The following is a 21090-nucleotide window of genomic DNA, read 5'->3' on the forward strand; positions in this document are numbered from 1 at the left end:
TCCTACAGATTGATCTCTCGAACTTAAAGTATTCCCTTTTTGCAGTGCATCTGAGAGCAGTTTGCTCGATTCAAGGAGTCTCATACGCACGGTCGTCTCCTCAATTCTGTAAAACCCAGCAAATCGTTTTCCCCATCTACAGATTGGCGACCACAGTGGGAGATCATTGTCTCGGTTGCAATCTCAATTCTCATAATAATGGTCGGTCTTAGGTCTACTTCAGAAACTCCAGATACTAACCAGAGTATTTCAAATGGTGAATCTCCCCAAACTCGTTCGAACGACTCTGGTAATGTTCGTCATCATTACTTCACTACTCCTTTTCCCTCTATTGATACATCCGACGGAGAAATCCCATCATTGGCTGAATTGGCACAGAGGCAAGGAATTTTGGCTAGGAGCATAAATCGATTGAAAGAAGCGATCGATGAACTATTCAACTGTATCGTAGAGTTGACAAGACTTTTGGGAGAAGAATTGGTGGAACATCTAAGCTCTACTTCCAGTGATGCTCCTCAAACCAACAGTTTCACTACTTACGAGAAGCCTTTGGATCAGGAAGTCACGTACTTAATTGAAAATCTATGTGAACTCCTGCACTTTTCAAGGGTCCAACGTACGAACGCGTTCGCTGCACTCAACCAAATATCATCAGGCGTGCAACTAACTCCATCATACCTAGCAGTTGAAGAAACATCCATGATTTCTGAGCATTCGATCAACAATATCACCTTCGGAGAAGAAGACCGCATGGCAGATGAAGGGCATAATCGAGCCTTGTACATGACTGGTTTTATCAAAGACTCTGAATTCAAGAGAGATCTTGTCGATACGGGCGCTTCTACAAATATTATTACTATGAAGATTCTCAAAGCGGCCAAGTTCTCACAAAGTAAAATTGTTCGCCATCCCATCTTGACAGGTTTTGAAGGAATCCAGATCCATACATATGGATATGCATACATAGACTTAAAGGTAGGGCCTATTCAATCAAGCGACAAATTTCACGTGATCGAACAAGAGCCTGATTATCACATGATACTCTTACGACCGTGGCTCCATGACAATAAAGTGGTTCCTTCGACATACCATCAATGCATGAAGGAAAAAATTGTTCGTACTGCGCCTTCATCATCTCCTTACGCTCCATTCTATGACGTTGAATTCCTTGAGTCTCCACTTCCAAGATGGAAGTCCATTGAAAAATTTGCTGACAAACCATCATCATCTTTAGGTGTTATACTTAGAAAGTCACCTGCTACACCGGTCAAGCGCCGTAAGGATCAGGTCTCAACTCTGGTATCTAATTTCATAGCCAGTCATGATGCGGAGGGGAGGATCATTTACCGCCGATGCAAAGATTAGCAATTAATAGGGTAGCACGATGAAAAGTCTCCCCGCCCTGAAGAATCGTGTCAGAGCGAACTATCACTCGACGAAGAGATTCAAGATACTCGACGAAACTTGCAAGACGACACCGATTCCACCACTGATAATCTCGAAAAAATCAACATCGGGACGAAGGACGATCCAAGGCCAATTTTAATTAATTCCACGCTGTCACCAGAGGAACAGACAAAACTGATAAATCTGTTGAAAGAGTATCAAGATGTCTTCGCTTGGACGTACGAAGAAATGTCTGGTCTAGATGACAGATTAGTCACTCATCATCTACACATCACTCCTGGCTCCAAAGCTGTCAAAAAACCGCCTAGGCAGTTCAGACACGAAGTCAAGGAGCAAATCAAAGTCGAGATTCAGAAACTACTAGCAACAGGATTCATCAAACCTATTCAACATCCAACATGGCTGGCAAACGTGGTTCCTGTCAAGAAGAAAAATGGTCAAATCAGATGTTGTGTTGATTTCAGGAATCTGAATAAATGTTGTACGAAAGATGATTTTCCCTTACGCAACATTGATATGCTCGTTGATGCAACCAGTGGTCACGGTATGTTCTCATTCATGGATGGTTATAGTGGATACAACCAGATCAAGATGTACGAGCATGATGCCAACAAGACCGCATTTCGTACTCCCATTGGGAATTTTAACTACAGTGTGATGCCCTTTGGATTAAAGAATGCAGGTGCTACTTATCAACGGGCTATGACTGTCATATTCCACGACATGATGCACAATCAAGTGGAAGACTATGTTGATGATGTGGTGGTGAAGTCGAAGACTCGGGCATCCCACCTGGAAGTTCTGAGATAAGTTTTTGAAAGATGCAGAGAATACAAATTAAAGATGAATCATCTGAAGTATGCTTTTGGTGTTTCCTCTGGAAAATTTCTAGGATTCCTGGTCACTGCAGAAGGAATCAAAATCGATCCAGACAAGACGAAAGCTATTACTACCATGACTCCTCCACGCACTGTGAAAGAACTCCAAAGTTTTATGGGCAAGGCAAATTATATTCGTCACTTCATTCCTGGATTGGCTCAACTCATTGCTTCGTTTACCCCTCTGCTGAAGAAATGAGCGAGTTTTACATGGACAACCGTCCAACAAGAAACATTACAGAAAATACAGCAGATACTATTATCACCTATTGTCATGAAATCTCCAGTGCAAGGACGTCCACTAATACTTTACACAGCTTCCAGTGATGTTGCTATTGGAGCACTTCTTGCTCAAGAAGACGAAGAAGGTATCGAACGTCCGATTTACTACTTCATCCGTACGATGAGAGATGCTCAGCTCCGATACGCAAAAGCCGAAAGAGAATGTCTAGCATTGGTGCATGCAATCCAGAAATTCAGGTACTACTTGCTATCTAACAGAGTCGTGATCGTTTCCAAAGCCGACCCTATAAAGTTTTTACTATCAAAGCCAGCCTTGATAGGGAGGCCAGCAAAGTGGCTACTTCAGATGTCAGAGTTTGACATAGCATGTGTACCACCTAAAGAAATCAAAGGACAAGCAGTTGCAGACTTGCTTGCTGCTTTTCCAGGGGAAGATGCAACAATGTTACATGAAGATGTGCCCGACGAGTTTCCAGAAGTCTTAGTTATCAAAGAAGAGACGTGGCTTTTATACTTCGACGGATCCGTCACCACTAGAAACGATAATGGAGGAGGAGCGGGTGTAGTGCTAGTATCTCCATCTGGCGAAGTCTTCTCACACTCGTTCAAGTTGGATTTTCATTGCACCAACAATTCAGCAGAATATGAAGCTTTCTTACTAGGCTTGTCCTTGGCCAAGAAAGCAGGAGCAACACACCTTGAGATAAAGGGAGATTCAAAACTACTGTTCAATCAAATGAAAGGAACATACTCTCTCAAATAAATAACACTCTCCCCATTCAGAACTGAAGCGCAACAGATATTAACTCATTTTGCTGATGCAACGATTGTCCATACTGGACGAACTAACAATAGGCATGCTGACTGCCTAGAAACTCTCGCTTCCAAGCTGCAATTCGAAGGAGCAGATAAAACAATCACAGTACATAGGTGTGCCGTGTCATTTACCTGGCTCGAGCGCCTATTATTCATGAACTGAGCAGTTCTCTTTCAGAAGGGAAAGTCAGTCTCAAGGAATTAAAGAATTATTTCTTGCTTCATGGAGCGTTATACTATCAAAATCCTGATGGGTCTTTATCACGATGTCTCGGAAATGACGAAGCGGACGAACAACTCAAACGCATACATGAAGAAATCTGCGGACAGACGTTGGTAGTAACACTTTACAGAAAGCTTCAAAGGATGGGATACTATTGGCCTTCCATAGAGGCTCAATCAAGAATTCTGCAAAGATCTTGTCCCAATTTCCAGACACCTCCTCATCACTTAGAAGCTTTGACAGTCCATCACATTGGGGACTGGAGGGAACCTTACATCAAGTACCTTCGGGACAATGAATTGTCGCTGGAAAAGAAAGAAACAATCAAACTCATTCAGAGAGCTAAAAATTTTGTCTTTCTTGATGGAATCTTATACCACAAAAGCTTTGGTGGGAACTTACAGAGATGCTTAGCTGAGTATGAAATCCCAACAGTTTTGAAAGAAATGCACGATGGAGAACATCAAGGAAAAGGGAAATTATTTCTCCAAATTCATGAGAAATATTATTGGCCGACCATGGAAGACGACGCAGCTGCGCACGTTCAGAGGTGTCATCAATGCCAAGTCCATGGTAATCTCATCCACACTCTTTGTCTCCCATTGGATTCTGTGAATAGTCCATGGCCTTTCTATAGCTGGGGACTGGATATCATTGGGAAAATAAATCCAGCATCTTCGAAGAAGCATGAATACATCATCACCGCAACTGAGTATTTTACCAAATGGGTGTTGTTCCTCTTCGAAGCACCACTGGAGTCACGATTACAGCCTTCATCAAAGAATACATAATACGTAGATTCGGTGTTCCTAAACACATTGTCACCGATAATGGAACTCCTTTTTCCAACAAGCACGGGACATAATTACTCGAGGAATACGACATCAAACAAGTTTTCTCCACACCGTACTATCCCCAAGGAAACGGACAAGCAGAGAGCAATAACAAACTTTGATCTGAATTCTCAGACGAACAATTCATGATAATCTTCAAACGTGGAATGAACAATTGACTATGGCTTTATGGGCCTATCGGATCGCACCAAGGATCTCAATCGGAACTTCACCATACTCTCTCGTCTATGGAGCCGACGCCATACTCCCAGCAGAAATCAAAATTCCTTCAGCAAGGATTGCAACAACTAGTGGAGTATAATGGGATGAAGCCGAAGTTTCCAACTCAAGAATCGCTGAACTGGACATGCTTTAGTCGAGGAGGGATAAGGTAGAAAAATACGTGGAAGCATACAAACAAAGGATCTCCAGAGCTTACAACAAAATGGTAAGACCCCGAACATTCCAAGTAGGATATTTGGTATTAAAGACAGCAAAACACATTCAACAAGATATTTCTGCTCCCGAGTTCTCTCCGAAATGGAAAGGACCATATGTAGTCATCAAGGCAGTATCCGGTGGATATTACAAAATCTTAGCTATTGATGGAGGAGTGGAAGGATATATAATCTACCACAAATGGCTCAAAGCATATTATGCCTGATCCGTAGAATACAATTACCTTTTCATCATTTCAAGCATTAAATATTCCTCCAAAGAGCGTGCAAAATGCTTCTTTGTTCATTAAACATTTTATAAATGAACAAAATTCCTTCATGCCATGATCAATTATTCTACCTCAAGAAAAAGCCTAAACCACAACAAACATAAATGTTCATCTAGAGTACACCGTCCAATAACAGATAATTCTTAATGGACATCATCTTCAACTTCGTTCGCAAGTTTTCATTTCTTATCCTCAAATCTTCAATTGCTTTGTCAACCCTCACTGATTCCAAATCCAGTGCTCTCTCTTCCTCTGTGATAGCAGTCGATGAGTAAATCATGTTGGAAACAACGACATCCCTATCAATCTTGATAATATCGATGCGACGATGAAGCCATCCTACATTGAACTTCAAGAACTCACAGTTCGAGATCATATCATTCCATCTGTAAATCTCTTTATTCTTGACATCCCGCAAGTTCTTCTTGTCCATCTGATCAACGATAGGCAACAAGTCGGGAACCGTGGTCAAGAGAGTTGGAAGGAAACCCCTTCATACTTCTGTGATGGTAATGTTTCCATATTTTCTCTAGATTTTGGTGTACAACGGCATGACACTTAGGCACGATGAAGCCGCCAACAAGTTGATTATCTGGGTAAACATTTTCCATAGGTATGTCAAAAGGAAGTCCAACAGTCGGATACTCATGGGCAAGGACCTCGACATCAACATATACAAGATTAACCGAATCGTCATCAACATGATCATCATCAATTGCTGCTGCTGTCTGTCTTTTCTTCTTCCCGTCCTCAACAACATGAACATAAATCTGCAAATACAACACTCAGAGTTAATATATATTTAAATAAACATTCATTCAAATAAATCTTCATCAAAACTCACGGATGTTCCAGCACCTGCTTAGGCAGACTTGAAACGAGCAGGGATCTTGATGGTGCATTTAGGTCTTGAGTTATGTGGGGAATAAGAAGAATATTGATCACCCTGGTTCATCTACAACAAATACTTTCTTTAGTCAGTCATTGATTACACAAAAGAAAGAACAAAAGGGATACCTCATACCAGGTTGGATTTCTTGGCTCCCCACTTTAATGGAGAAGCGTGAGGAGATGAACTACTGTCTGACATGTCGACGGAGGTATGATGATTAAAATTTCCCCTGTATGATGAAACTAACTCAGAAACGAAGGAAATATTCGCTTAGATGATAGACTTAAAGTCTTGGAGATATATACTAAATACGGTAGACACTTATCTTCTGCGAGTAGTCAATTCAGTTGCGAGTTTTACTGAAACCCTAAGTCTCAAACTAGATCAATACTGAAGACACGAAGGAAAATAACGTACTGGGGACTGACAATGACCAAAGCTGGACATGGTCAGATAATAACCACACGGCTCTGTGCACGTCACACGTCTTCTCAACCTATGCGGCATATTATGGTATTTTTCACAAGACGGAAATCACTGAAGGGGATCATGATGGATTTTAACACATGAATATTGGTCAAAAAGAAAATCCTAATTCTGAAGTGAAGCTGTTCAAATAATCAAAGAGATGTATACTACGAAAACTGAAAAAACATTCAAATGTTCAAACAAGATTATGAGTATGACTAATCGTCAGAGTCATCCGATTCGTCATCATCATCATCCTCTGAAGAATCCTCTTCAGACTCTTTCTCAGAATCACTGTCCGAACTAGATAATTCTTCCTCGACGAGATCGCCATGTATTGCATTCCAGTAGTCTTCTTCGTCACGTTCAGCCTGAAGATCATCCTTAACCTGCCACTCAATCTCCCTGTGTGGTGGATATGGCCTACTTTTGCGTTCCATCGGCTCCCATACAGGTTCCTATTCTTAAGCATCTGAGTCTGAGGCTACACCATCAGGACGGGATCGAAGTCTCTCCTCAGCTTCTAGTGTTTTCCGCTGAATTCTCCGTCTCTTCTCTCGATACTCAGCAATTATCTCCTCCTTGGCTTTCCTCTTCAAGAGCTCATCAAGAAAAACTTTTAGCTTGTTGAGGGGCTTGCTATTTATCGCCTTCTTAGCATGATCCGTATTGACATGCACTTTGGCCGCAAAAGTCCTAGAATCCTCCTTAGAAGAGCTAGAAGAATAATCACTGATGGAAGACACCATTGTCTGGAACCAGGGACATAGAATCATGGATGTACCAATGTCAATTTCACAACAAAATGGTAATTCTTTAACTCTTACCTTTTTACGATTCCACTAGTGATTGTAATGCAGGAGTTAACACTTCAAAACTCGCTCGTTTCTTCGGACCTGCAAAAAACGGACAAAACTCAGATTTACATAAAATCATGAACGCTTCCACTTTGTGAGCATTCACCATGGATTATGAAAACTAAACAATATTTCATCATAAATAATTGTTCACTTTTAAATATTACTCAAAGTCAGGCTTTGACTTTCAAAAATATATATAAATATATATATATATATATATATAAAACGTGAATTATTCAAGTAAAAGAAATTTCATTATTTTGATGTGAGCAAAAACTCACGTAAAAAAAATCTGTGAACATGTCACAGTTTTATATACAAAAAAAAAAAAAAAAATCTTGGATACTCCACGGTTTTATCAAAAAAATAAAATAAAAATAAAAAATCTTTTCCTTCGTACAATCGCCCGTCTTTGAAACAAGGGTTTATTCGATTTTGTGAAAGCTCACACCTTTTAAGATAAAGTTTTGGTTTCCATGAAAGTTTATAAACAAAATTTTATCACTAGACACAGGTCTATATATAAAAAAAAGATCTCCTAAATCAGGGATTATTACTAGTTTCTTAAACTAACGATCGAACGAACATATGTTTTCTAAAAACAAGGGTTTTCTACAAAACTCACACTCATATATGCACATGTATATAACTTTAGCATGAAAAACTCATGAAACTTCTGGAAAAAAAAAAACTTACCTGGTCGGCGACCGGAATATGGCCGGACGGTGGCGATCGGTGACGAGCTCCGGCGAAAATCTCCTTCCTGCTGCTGACGTAAAGGAGATGAAGAGATGAAGGTGGTGGTCGGTCGTGGAAGATAAATAAAAAAAAGGAGAGATATTTATTCCCTTTTATATCAAATTTTATTTCAAGAACTTAATTCCACAAGGATTTCCTTCTTGGGCCCGACCCGTGAATCCTAAATCGACCAAGGTTCCATCACCAAATCAGCGGTGCTACACCACTTTATGCTCGTTAGATGATGCTCTATCATGCCACTGGGATCTTCGTTCAATCCATGGTTTTCTCGCACAATCGAAAATCCGGTAACATCTTATCTTACGACTAAGTTCAATTACTTATTTCGTTTATAACTAGAAAATCACTGTCAAGTGCTGACTGAGAAACATGAATGTCCGTCACTAAGCAGAGGACTTAATGTAGATGGTGGATTTTCGACAAGGGATAAAATCGTAAAACCATAATTATACATGCTCCTGATCCAGCAATCATATGAGTATTGAGGCTCATGTCTCTCATCGAAGCATGAAAGCTCATGCCACAAGAATCTTTGACTGAGAATATTGTCTCTCAGAGTATATGTAGATGTGTAGTCTCTCGGCTGAGGCAACGACATATCTCATAAATACTGAGCAATTTCAGTAATTACTTCTATATATAATCGAAAGATTGGATGGCTCCTAGACATCTTGCCTGTTAGTATAGAGAAATAACGTCTTCAATATGTAACAATGTTTTCCCTGACTATATAAAAGAAATATGACGCTTCAACAAGCTCATATTACTTGAGTCTCAGATAATTGATGCTCCTAGACAGCATGTCTGCTAGTATAGAGCCATCAATTTTAATTATTTCTAATCCTTAAATTCATTAACTGAATATTCAGAAATACTCTACGTTCTTCATAATATTTCATTACTTCAATTCGTGGTTCTTCTCAGCAGAATTCCATGGGTTAGTAATAAATGTTCAACATACGGGCATTTGAGCCGCTATTGAGTAAGCCCCGACCAAAATGGTGCAAGTGTATTCAGCAATAATGCACTAACGAGCATTCCAAAATACGAAGGAACGATGAATCTATGCAAAATATAAAGAAAAATAATAAATAATGAAATATTTGCTACGGCGTTAGGGAACTTGACCCACCGTCCGGCCGGTCATGTCGTGGCCAGTCTCACGCCCAATTCTATGTTTTATCATATTTTTATTATTTTCCCTGATCTCATGAAAATCCCTTCATTTGAACAAATATCCTTCATTTTAAGGAAACTCCTCAGTTTCATGGTGTTTCCTCCGTATAAAAAAATAATAAAAAAATTAGGAAATGTGTCGCGGGACCAAGCCTACTAGCTGGACGGTCATGCCCTAATTGTGGCCGGTCCCACACCTTGCATTTTTTATTATTATATTATTATTTCTTTCATCCCATGAAATTCCTTGATTTCATGATATTTCCTTCACATTAAGGAAAAGATATAAAATTAGGGAAGACTCACGGGATCGGTCCCTAGCCGGCCGACCATGCCCTAGTCGTGGCCGGTCCCACATGCCCCTTACTTTATTATTATTAATATTATTGTTTCCTTCATCTCATGGAAACTCCTTCACTTCAAGGAAACTCTTTCGTTTCAACAAACTCCTTGATTTCATGATATTTCCTTAAAATCATGTAAATAATATAAAATTAGGAAAAATGTCATGGGACCGGGCTCATTGGCAGGCCGGCCATGCCTTGTCCATAGCTGGTCCCACACTTCATGATTCATTTATTTTAATATTATTATTTCCTTCATCTTATGAAGTTTCCTCAGTTTGAGCAAAACCTTGAATTCTTCATATTTTCTCAAAATGTTGTTCAAACGTGCATCGGAAAATATCAAAATTCTCAGGACCGAGGCATGGACACTTTGGTGACATGAGCATATTATCTTGACCGACCAGGGTTGGCTCTTTGGCTTGCAAGAGGCCGGTCCCACATATTTTCATAATTTGATCTATTTTGTTCATATTAGGTTCAAACTCTTCCAAACGTCTTGGATTTTTGATTAAATGATCGTCAGTCGATCCCGTAACCAACCAGCGGCGGTTTCATGACCCCTTGGTCGGTCCCTCATCTCTTCATAATTAGGTTTTATTGCCTAACGCATAGACGAGCATTATTTTAATAAATGATTGAACCAGCATTTAATCATCTTTTCACCAACTGGTCTTCAAGAGACTTTGGTATTTGGTCACTGAGTATCTGGGCGCTACATGGTCGATCCATCATCCTATGTAGCCGGTCACTCCTTCACTTTGTGGTTGATTTTCAATAAATCATCAATTGATCAGGAATTGATCAAAATTAGGATTTTCGAATCCAAGGTTCATAATACCAGATTCAAACTCTAATAATTTTACGTTGATCCCATGATCAACATTTTAATTAATTATACTCGGTTCAATTGCCAGTATTTTAAATTAATATTTTATTTTGGTTCTGTTACCCATAATTCATCAAACAAGCAACACTCGCTCAGATGAGCAATATTTGCTCAGACTAAGGAATATTGATTCAACTATCAATATTTAACAATTCATCGAATGAGCAATATTTGCTCACCTTAACTATCAACATTTATTTACTCGAGAATTATACCTTTGTCTCAACATACACGTTCAATTCATGAGTCTTAGAGCATTCACAAATCACTTTCGACTCAGCAATACAAGGACTCATCGTCCCATGAAGTCAGTAACTGACTAACTAAATACACGTCTGCCTTGCAGATTCACAATCACGAGATATCAATCGTGTTACATGGGGGGATATTAACTGGGGTTTTGGTATGGCGGTCTACGACACGTGTGTTCATACACACGATGAGAATGTGAGCAAGTCGTGCAATCGGTTGGAGGTGTTAGCAAAGTAGTGGATGGAAAATCAACCAAGTCTCCGCATGATGAGCATCTGGTTTTAACATGATTTCCACTTCCCCACTCTTTGACTCCAGCAACTGTCACACTTCATGTGATCAAGGTGTTTACAATTCTAGCAATATAAATAAGTCTCTGAATCATGATTGAAAGACAGACAATCTCTGGCGAATAGGCAACAAGAGATTAAGAACTCAACATCTAAGCAATTACTCTCAACAGAGCAAAATTCAATCAATCAGAATTTATCTTATTTCTTCACGCAGAATATACAACACACCTACAATCTTTGATCACCATTGATCTCACACATTTCTCAGCTTCCCTCCTACAGACCGACTCATCCTCTCTTGTGACCGAATTGACTTTGGAACGACCATTGTCTTGGTTTAAGCCGGAGTCCTACAGATTGATCTCTCGAACCTAAAACACTCCCCTTTTACAGTGTATCTGTATGAGGTTGAGCAGTTTGCTCGGTTCAAGAAGTTTCCTCCGCACAGTCATCTCCTCAATTCCGTAAAAACCACCAAATCGTTTTGCACCTGGCTGAATAATTAAAGACTGTTCTTTCGGGGACATAACACATTTCAATGGAATCAACACCGTTTGCATTTACACTGATAGTCCATTGGTTTCCTTCTGCTCAAACTACACTGTAGACTTTGTGAATCTTAATTACTTTTTGTTCCCAACTTAAGAATTTCTTTAAAAATCCGTAAGCCTCGTCGTGCGGGAGCGATTGAACATCTGAAATCTGTTCGTCTATGTGGATTTTGGTCTGGAAAATGAATTTCAGGGTCTAATCTAATGTACTATCTAGCGGAAGACGTTGACGGTCTTTTGTTTGGAAACGGGACGAAGAAGTTGGAGGATTTGTAGCTGATGATGATGGTCTTGGGTATGGTGTTGCAGCTCAAGAAGAAAAATAGACTCAATCTAGGTTTTCCTTTTTCATCAAGAAAAATCTGAAGGCGAAAATGAAAATTTCAAAAAGAAAAATAAAGAGAAAATAGATCAATGTAGCAGTTGAAACACCTAATCCTTTGTTAGCTGCTGCTGCTGCGACGGGTAAGCAAACCTTACTTTCTATTCTATTTCTATGTTATTCCTGAATGTGCCCTGAAGAAGGCGATAGGGAATAACGGCGGAGGGGACAACTGGGTTTGTATCTGGTTCAAGGACTTTTCGTCAGATGCGCATTATCTTGGTAAGCAATTTTGTTTGGTTTCTTACATTTTTATAAATTGTTGTATTAGGGTTTATAGTTAGTGCTAATCTCCTTGATCAAATTTAGTGTAGGTACTAACTGGTACCAGGATCATATAAACGATGAAGAGGGATTTGTTAGGGTTTGATTCTGTTGTTAGTTCCCAAGTCCATTAATGTTAGTAGAAGTGAAAACCTAATAAGTGATGATATGGATCTTTGCCTTTTTAGTTTACTGATGATGCTCATGAGGAGCTATATGGTCCCAGTTCTGGTGTTATTTGTCTCTGTGGAAAGGTAATTTACATGACAAATGAAAAATATTTGTGAACTCACCTAGTCATACATACATATAACCAAAATTACCAGAATATGAACTTGAATGCCAATTTTATTCTTCAGTTATCGGAATTCTTAGTCTGGTTTAAGACTACCTATGTCACTTAGTAGTATAGTCGCCTGAGATAAAACTTAACACGCTTTCTATCCTTCATTTTGTTTGACGAACTCGTGATAAAATTTGGATGAAAATACATTGTAACGAGCTGGGTTTTGTGAACGTGTATCGTAAAAGAAGCAGGAGGTACATTTCAGAACTGTTGTGCGGTTGTCAACAACATGCAGAGATGTGTTTATGTTATCCAAATGGTTCTGTAGTACAAAATGATGCAATCTCAAAGCTTGAGGAGGATGAAAAAGAAAATCAGATTTCATGCGCAGAGTTCCGCTCAACACTGCAAGTAAAATTTTTTCCTTTTAAAGTCTTAATATTCTATGTCTCAAAATATGTACTTTTTTTGAAAAATATTGAATATGGTACCTAGTACTTTTCTGTTTTCATGCATGTATTACTTTCATCAGGCAATGGCATCAGTATGAAAGAAGTAAGAGAGAAGTTGTTTGAGCAGGGGGTATTGGCTTTTTACCATGACTCCAGTTAAGGTTTGTAATGTCGAATTGCTTCAATTGATGATTTACCGAGTCATTTATTATACAAATTGCAGAGAAGCTATGCGTTTGAGCGGTCAGACATTCTTATGGGGGAGCGTTATCTTCTTAAGATAACTTACCCGTTTAAGGTCTATCTTTGACACGCAATATACCACTCGGTCTTATTCTGCACGTAATTGGCGACTCATATACTACTCGGTCTTAATCTGCACGTAATTGGCGACTCTACCAAACGAACAATTTATACAAACTACGCTCAGTGTAATGGACACCTCTGAGTAAGGTCCTCCTCACCCAACCTCTTCATTTCTCCATGTTGTTCTTTTCCTTGTGATATCTTGTCGAATCACTGTAATTGCAGTATGCCAAAGCGGATCTGTACATGCAGCTCACAGATTTCTGTAGCTCACATATTTCTGCCACATTTTAGATGTTGTATGGTTCATCGGAAAGGTCAGAATTTTTCTGGGTCTGTTGAAGATTGGCTTACTTAGGCTCAAGGACAAAATCTGATGGCATATGTTGTTTTTAGGATTCACATGTTTTCTTTTTAGTAAAAAAGACCACCCAATGAATATCAGGATGCACATTTTGGCGTGGGGTTTTGGTATGCACACCAAAATGTGCATAGTGCACCAATATGGTAGATGCTCTATGAAAGGCGGGATAGTAGAGAAAAAAAATGTGTCTTAGAAACTACGGGTTAGGTTATTATGGTCCTTTTGCATAAGTTTTTTGTTACCTTGTGTCAGAGCTAGTTGTTTCTCACTGTTATTAAAATTGTGTTGCAGTGGGAGCTCAAGGTCAGGATACCATTACAGAAAGAACTTGCAAGAATTCAACCAGTGGTTGATTTTGCAGCATCAACTGTACAGAAAACTCTGCACGGTGCACACATGGGTAGGTCCAGACTAAGGCTCTCTGCTTATGAATTGTAGAGTGAGCAGTGACAATTTATCTCTGGTAACATTTCAATTTAATTCAATTGCCTCATCTTTGGCATCTTTCCTACAAAAAAAGGTTGATAGAAGTATTTATCATGTGTAAGTGGCCTTGCTTATTTCTGCTTCAACTGCTTCCATTTGTCTCTCTATGCCCATCAACTTCTGGTTCATTGAATTCATCTTTCTCTTAGCATCCCTATCTGCATAAAGACGGTTAATGCTCGATAAATCCCTAGATAGAGAATGCATGACTACATTTGATATGATCAGAGCTGAGAAGTATGTCGTGTATATCTGGTTTTTAATTGAACATGTTAAAAACAAATCTTGTTCAGATGATGCCTTTTGAAAGAGACCCTGTTTGATAAAATTCAAGTCTTATAGAAATGCTAATGATATTCTAAGAGCAATAAAACTAAAGTTATTGTGAAATTTATCAATGGATATCAAGAAAGTGAGAAATGCAAGTGGAAATCAAGAAATTGATAAAACAAGATGGTGTTACTTAATATAGTGTTGCAGTAAAAACTAATCCATATTTTACTGTTTACTGTTTTAAGAAGTTTAAATTGAGTTATACTGGTTAAATATATAATATGTGATGCATGTAGAGAGAGATATGTATCTTACCAGTACGCTCAGCATAATCGATTATGGTTTGGTAACAGGAATCTTGTTCTGAGGATGAGTTCATGAAAGTATCCGGCCTCTGCGATTTTCTATTTTCTCTTTTAGACGACATATGTTTATATTTTCACTCTTTCTGGAAATATTAATAAATAAGTGAATACAGAAGTAGCAAGTACTTGGGAAAGCAATAATAAGATACCTGAACAAAATATCTAGAGAATGAACAAATTATTCATTTATATATAGAGAACGAAGAATGTCAAAATGATCCAAGATAAGGTTTTATAATTCTCAGCTCTGATCATATTCATCTTTTGTAAATTACTTTCATCAATATGGTGAAGAATGACATATGGCAACATAAGTATGACATATGGTGAAATTTTTTACTCATCATTCAGATCTTCTTTAAAATAATAAAAAATCAAAACTAAAGAAGACGGGTATCACCAAAATATCTTTACCAAATATAGATACGTGTCTACGGACAAGTTTAAGCATTTTTTTTTTTGGTTTCTACTCAGTTGCAGTGGAAGAAAATTACCAGCAAGTTAACATTTCGGAAAATGGGTGATTTGTCCAAATATTTTTAAAACATGGTTCAAATGGAGTAAAAATTAGTATGGGTGAAATGGACAAATTTTTTTTAACAAGGATGAAACTGGATTCATCTTGGCTTAAACTTAAAATATAGCGAGGATAAAACTGGATCCTGTGTAAATTAAAAAATAAGAAAAAATATTTGAAAATTGGCAGGATGAAACTGTTTACATCTGGGCTATTTTTACATTTTTGTCCATTTAAACAGTATCAAAATCTAAGTGTCTTTTTCACCCAGGAATTATTGATTTTGATCTTTTCAACCAAATTTGTGTTAACATTTTTGGGCTAAAATCACAATGATACGGTGTAATTTGTAATTTTACTGTTGGACTTTAAATGTTAAGAGGCTGGAACTTGGTATCAGCATTCCTGTGTGAGTTTGGTATTTGTCGTGCTTTGCGGCGCAGTAGAAATAAAGTAGCCGGATAGTTGGTACGTATTTGGTGCGAAACTAATAAAATGTAACTTTTGTTTATTAAATTGCTATATCGTGAAATGGGAATGATGTGGTTATGCAATTACCAGTATCATCACTTGAAATTACCTAATTCTGGCAAAACAATTGTACAACAGCCAGATGAGAAGCTGATTTGGGTGATTTTTTTTTTTAATATTAGAAAAGATACATTAAAAACTTAAATTTTAAATTACATAATAAGAGGAGTATTTCATATAAGGTTTGAAAATCACCCGTTCTTTTTTTAAAAACGGTCGTTATAACGGTCACATCCATATACCGTGGCCGTGGTCCCCGAACCCCGTGCCTATATAAAGCCGATAAATAGGAAATAACGGTGGTTTTTAGGACTGTTTTTCCGTTGTCACACAAGTTATAACTGTTTTTCTAAAATTGAATTTTACGTTTTTTGCTTCTAAATAACATTTTAAAGCAAGTTTTTTAGACCATTTTTTCCGTTTTCACGTCAGTTAGAACTGTTTTCTATAGAAAAAGAATTTAAAAATATTTTTTTACAATTTTTATTTTTCAAATTAAAAATTAAAAAATTACAATAAATTTTTTGAAAATAAAAGAATAAAATAACAATATTTTTTTTTATAAAAAATGTCGTAACAACGTTATTAGACCTGTTATAACTGTTTTCACGCACGTTATAACCGTTAGATAAGAATTTCAGATCATAATTCTTTTTTATTTTATTTAATTGTTATAACGCCCGTTATTTTAAAATAACATATAAAAAGAACGCGCGATTGGGAGATACTAAAACTAATTGGGGGATAGAGAAAAAAGACAAAAACGAGATTTAAATAGTAAAGCAAGGTCACCCCCTATCCATGTATTTTAACTAATTCCTAATCTGCCGCTCACTAATCATGTTTAATGATTAATTATAATTAGTTAAGTTAATAGGTCCGTTTGATGATGATTAGTATAAATCATTAACGTTGAATTTGTTGATGCAACAACATTAAATCAAGATATTTATGATCATGAAGCTTTAGGTGAAGAACCAACCCAGAAAATAAACAAGCTGAAAATACAAGTACGCCAATTACCCATGTATAAGTATTAATGTATTGAAATTTGATTTTTTTTTTCATTGAATCCGCCATTGTTACGCCTGAAAAACTCAGTGCCGGCATGGTAAAAGTTTTATCGAGCATGCCGGTAGTGGTGCCGACATGGTCGATTCCCAAATGAACCATGCCGGTTTGAGGACAAAAACATACAGAAAAAATTTGTCTGAAATAGCAAGTATCGGCATAGTATTCATCCTGAATAACCATGCCGGAACTCAGTACCGGCATGGTCTTCATCCTAAATAACCATGACGGCACTCAGGACCGGCATGGTCTTCATCCTAAATAACCATGAGGGCACTCAGTATCGCCATGGTCTTCATCCCTACTGAATGTAAAAAAAAAAAAACAAAGTGAGGAGCAGACAGAGAGGGAAAAGGGAATTTGAAAGGGAGTGAGAAATGTTTCGAATTTAAAAGGGAGTAGGGTATTTTTATGTTTGATTTAGCTTTTATTGTTTTAAAGGGCAGTTTCGTATTTTCGCCCCAAAAGACACCCCTTCACAAACACTATTGGTTGGGGGAAGTAATTTATATCCCCAATTAGTTTTAGTATCCCCAATCGCGCGTTCTATAAAAAAACGCGTTTTTTCCTAAATAACATTTTTTTTCCAAAACGTGTTCACACCCGACAAACCGCGGTATAACAGTCACACCCAGTTGCCGTGACCTGAGATGTGACCCGTTTTTCAAACCTTGATTTCATGAGATCTCCAAACTCTTGAGCGGAGACTCGATCCGCCGACCTCCTACTTGAGAGTCAGGCTCCTGATCAACTGGGCTAGCCCCAATTTGGATGATCCAAAACCTATGTTTTCAACCATACTCCATTACATTGAACCATACCTATGTTTAACGATACCATGCACAGAATCGGTATCCAGTAGTAAAGCTTAAATTTATTGGAAGCTCATCAAATTACAAAAAGGGCAAAAAGAAAATAAAAAAAAATACCTATAATAGATGTCAATTTGTCGTATTTGCTACTCCATTTAGTCTGACTAGGTGTTCTGCGTCAGCCTTGTGGCTGTGAGACTATATGTGCCTGATTCTGATGCCTACAAGTTTAACAAGCCAAAAAGAGAGTGACATTTTCTGTATCTTTTCTTCAAAAATAGGTCGATAGAAGCAGTTATCATGTGTAAGCGGCCTTCCTAATTTCTGCTTCCATTTGTCTCTCTATGTCCATCAACTTCAGGTTCATTGAATTCATCTTTCTCTTGACATCCTTATCTGCATAAAGACAGTTAATGTTATATAAACTCCTAATAACGAGAGAGTGCATCAGTATATTTAATATGATCAATAGTTTGCTGTGAGACTCTCCAGTATATTTGGTTCTAACTTCTAATTGAACATGTTACATAGAGATCTTTAATCAAATGATACCTTTTGAGTAACGTTGATCACAAATAAAGAGACCCAGTTTCAATTAGGTTCATGTCTTTTAGATATGTTAAGAAATATTCTAAAATTTATCAATGGAAGTCAAGAAAGTGAGAAATGAAATTTTCAGACTATTCCATTCTTTTTTTCAATTAAACGGACATGGGGATAGAAAGTCCAAAATGCCAAAGGAATGATCTAAGTTCGCAACATTCTAGTTGTTTGCAAGCAAAATGCCAAATGTACATTTGACTCCATGAGTCAACTGGTGACTGTAACCGGCTAATTAAGGACTTTATCATGAAAAAGTATTCTTTTAATTTCATTGAATTAAAGCATTGCCATAATGTTTCATCACGGTCATGAAACATTTTCTTCCTTTCCTCTCTGAAGTTTGGTTCCTCCATGGTCACCAAGTGATACCAGTATCACTCGGGAAATTTGAAAAAGTAGATCAGGCTCAAAGTTCGATGACAAAACAAAGTAATGTAGGGTAGCTTAATGTACGTAGCTAGTGTTACAGCTGACAGAACAAAATTTCATTTTCTACTGTTTTAAGATGTTTAAACTGATTTATGGTTGGTTGTATATTGCAAGATAAATATGTGATGAATGTTTATGAGATAGATGTATCTTACCAGTACGCTCAGCGTAATCGGTTATAGTTCGATAACAGGAATCTTGCACTGAGGATGAGTTCACCAGAGTTTCCGGCCTCTGGGATCTTCTATTTTCTCTTTTAGACGACATATGTATGTTTATGCTTTTGCTCCTTTTGAAAAAAGAAAATCACTAAATAAGACGGAACGAGCAAACACTTTATGAAAGAAAATGATATCTGAACAAAATCGAGCGAAAAAAAGAAGATGTGAACAAAATGAACAAGTTATAGCATAGTATATATAGAGATCGAGAATGAAGAATAATGATCGAAGATACAACGACGAGCATGGTTCACGACTTAGGCTGAACAAAATGTAAATAAGTGCATGAAATTTGAGAGAATCAATCGTAGACTTTTTGTAAGTAATAGGTGTTGGAGTTTAATTTGCCGTCTGTGATAAATAAAAAACGGTGCAGTCGGTCAACCTCTGCTATAATTGTTTAAAATACAAAAACTAAAACATAGAATCTCTTCCTATATGTTGGTGGAGAGCTCCTCATCCAGTCCTGATAGTTTTTTCGTCTTCAATATGTTCTACTTTTCAAAAAAAAAGAAAAAGAAAAAAGAATCTCATCGTATCCATCGCCCTAGTTGAAACCTATCCAAATAATATTGATCATCACAAAGATTAATAATGGCATGTTGAAGCGAAAACTTATGTCAACGCGTATCTTATCAAAGATTTTATAGCCGGTGGGTGGGAGGAATTCGTGCGTAAAGGTATGTATGACGAGTTCATGCATGTAAGAGCATTGTTATAGTTTTGAACCTTATACTTAATCAATTGATCGAAATACGTTCTATATATAATTGTTGCTCCCTCCCATTCTGTTCATCGGCATCCGAAAAGTCAAATAATTAAGGAAACCAAGAAAAATTGAATGTTTCTCTTGGGAAGATTATTCTATTTTCTTTCATGATATTTGGAAAAATAACATGCTTTAAGGTTGTGAAAGTAAAATTTTAAACCCAATGTGAAATTAAAAAATTTCATTTAAATTGTCAATATTTCAGGACACCAAAAAACATTGGCTAGGACGTTAAAAATGTGACAAAGCATGTACATAATATTAGGGTAAAGTCACGATGATTTGACTAATCTTTTAATTTTATTTTTTTATTAAGGTAAGTTTTATGGTGGAATCTAAGCTATTCTAAGCTTGGAAATATGGAATGTCAAGCCTAATGGTTTTATCCACACTTTTTTTAAGGCATGATCTAAGATTTCATGGAAGATACTTTGGAATCCGAAAAAGTGGCAACCCGAATCGTGTGAAACGCTATTTCGAATCACACTCAATCTTGTGGCTGAGTTTTAAATCTAATGGACTCTTTTTAACCATCGATTTTGTGGGCAAAGAGCGAACACAATTCCGAATCGCGTTTAGTGCAATTCTTAATTCATGTTTTGGAATCAACCATAGCTGCTACATGACCCGCTCATTAACACCTGAATAACAACTAATCCTAATGCCAGATACACCGGTAGAAAGACGTATCTTTTTAATTTATCGTGTCAACAATATAATTAAGAGTGAAAATGAGAATTCCTTTCTTCTGTTTGGATAAGTATGCCATATATAATCTAACGGCTTAAAACGAAAAATCTATCGACGAATATTAGAAACCCTATTTCTACATCCTTGACCATTATTATCTTCTTCACTTTCTTCATATTAAATTAGTGAAACCCAAATTACAACATAATCTTATTAAAATCATGAAGTCAAATAAGAATGGATTGAGTTTTGATTTCTTATGCTAATCGGAAACAAGATTCACATAACTGGTTCAAAAAATAAAAATAAATCAAGAACTCATTCTATTAAATCAACCCAAACTTTCTCTCTATCATATCTTCTCAATCTTTAACCTTCAAATCACAGTTGCAATAGTTGATTGTTCATGTATGTAACAACCATATAAAATTAACAGTATAGGATTTAAAAAAGGTAACATCATCTTCACCACATTAAAAATGTAAAACTGCATAAAGACAAATAATGCCATAAATAAATGAGTGGAATTCTTTGATGATGGAGTTTCTGAGTTCGTAAACTAGAAAGAAAAGATAAAGGAGGTTAGGAGTCAAGCAGTTTCACTTTTTTTCTTCGGTGATTATGGAGAAATTTTACATCTTTCCTCCACTATACCTTC

The 21090-nt window shown here is 37.2% G+C and overlaps 2 long non-coding RNA genes across 6 annotated transcripts; one reads left to right on the plus strand and one right to left on the minus strand.

The window, feature by feature from the left end:
- Nucleotides 1-11584: 11584 nt before the first annotated feature.
- Nucleotides 11585-14282, plus strand: LOC113302221. 5 transcript variants are annotated; one of them, XR_003336705.1, is made up of 5 exons: nt 11585-12954; nt 13076-13125; nt 13219-13448; nt 13527-13618; nt 13957-14093. It is a non-coding gene; the product is annotated as an uncharacterized LOC113302221 (long non-coding RNA). The 5 variants fall into 5 exon arrangements; XR_003336706.1 differs by having other exon boundaries at nt 13219-13443; XR_003336708.1 differs by lacking the exon at nt 13527-13618 and having other exon boundaries at nt 13219-13443; nt 13957-14282.
- Nucleotides 14173-19151, minus strand: LOC113302223. The gene is made up of 4 exons (XR_003336709.1): nt 18908-19151; nt 17838-18116; nt 14740-14872; nt 14173-14309 (listed from the first exon to the last, which is right to left on the minus strand). It is a non-coding gene; the product is annotated as an uncharacterized LOC113302223 (long non-coding RNA).
- Nucleotides 19152-21090: the final 1939 nt, after the last annotated feature.

The sequence above is a fragment of the Papaver somniferum genome, chromosome 8 (assembly GCF_003573695.1).
Source record: "Papaver somniferum cultivar HN1 chromosome 8, ASM357369v1, whole genome shotgun sequence".
NCBI lineage: Eukaryota > Viridiplantae > Streptophyta > Magnoliopsida > Ranunculales > Papaveraceae > Papaver > Papaver somniferum.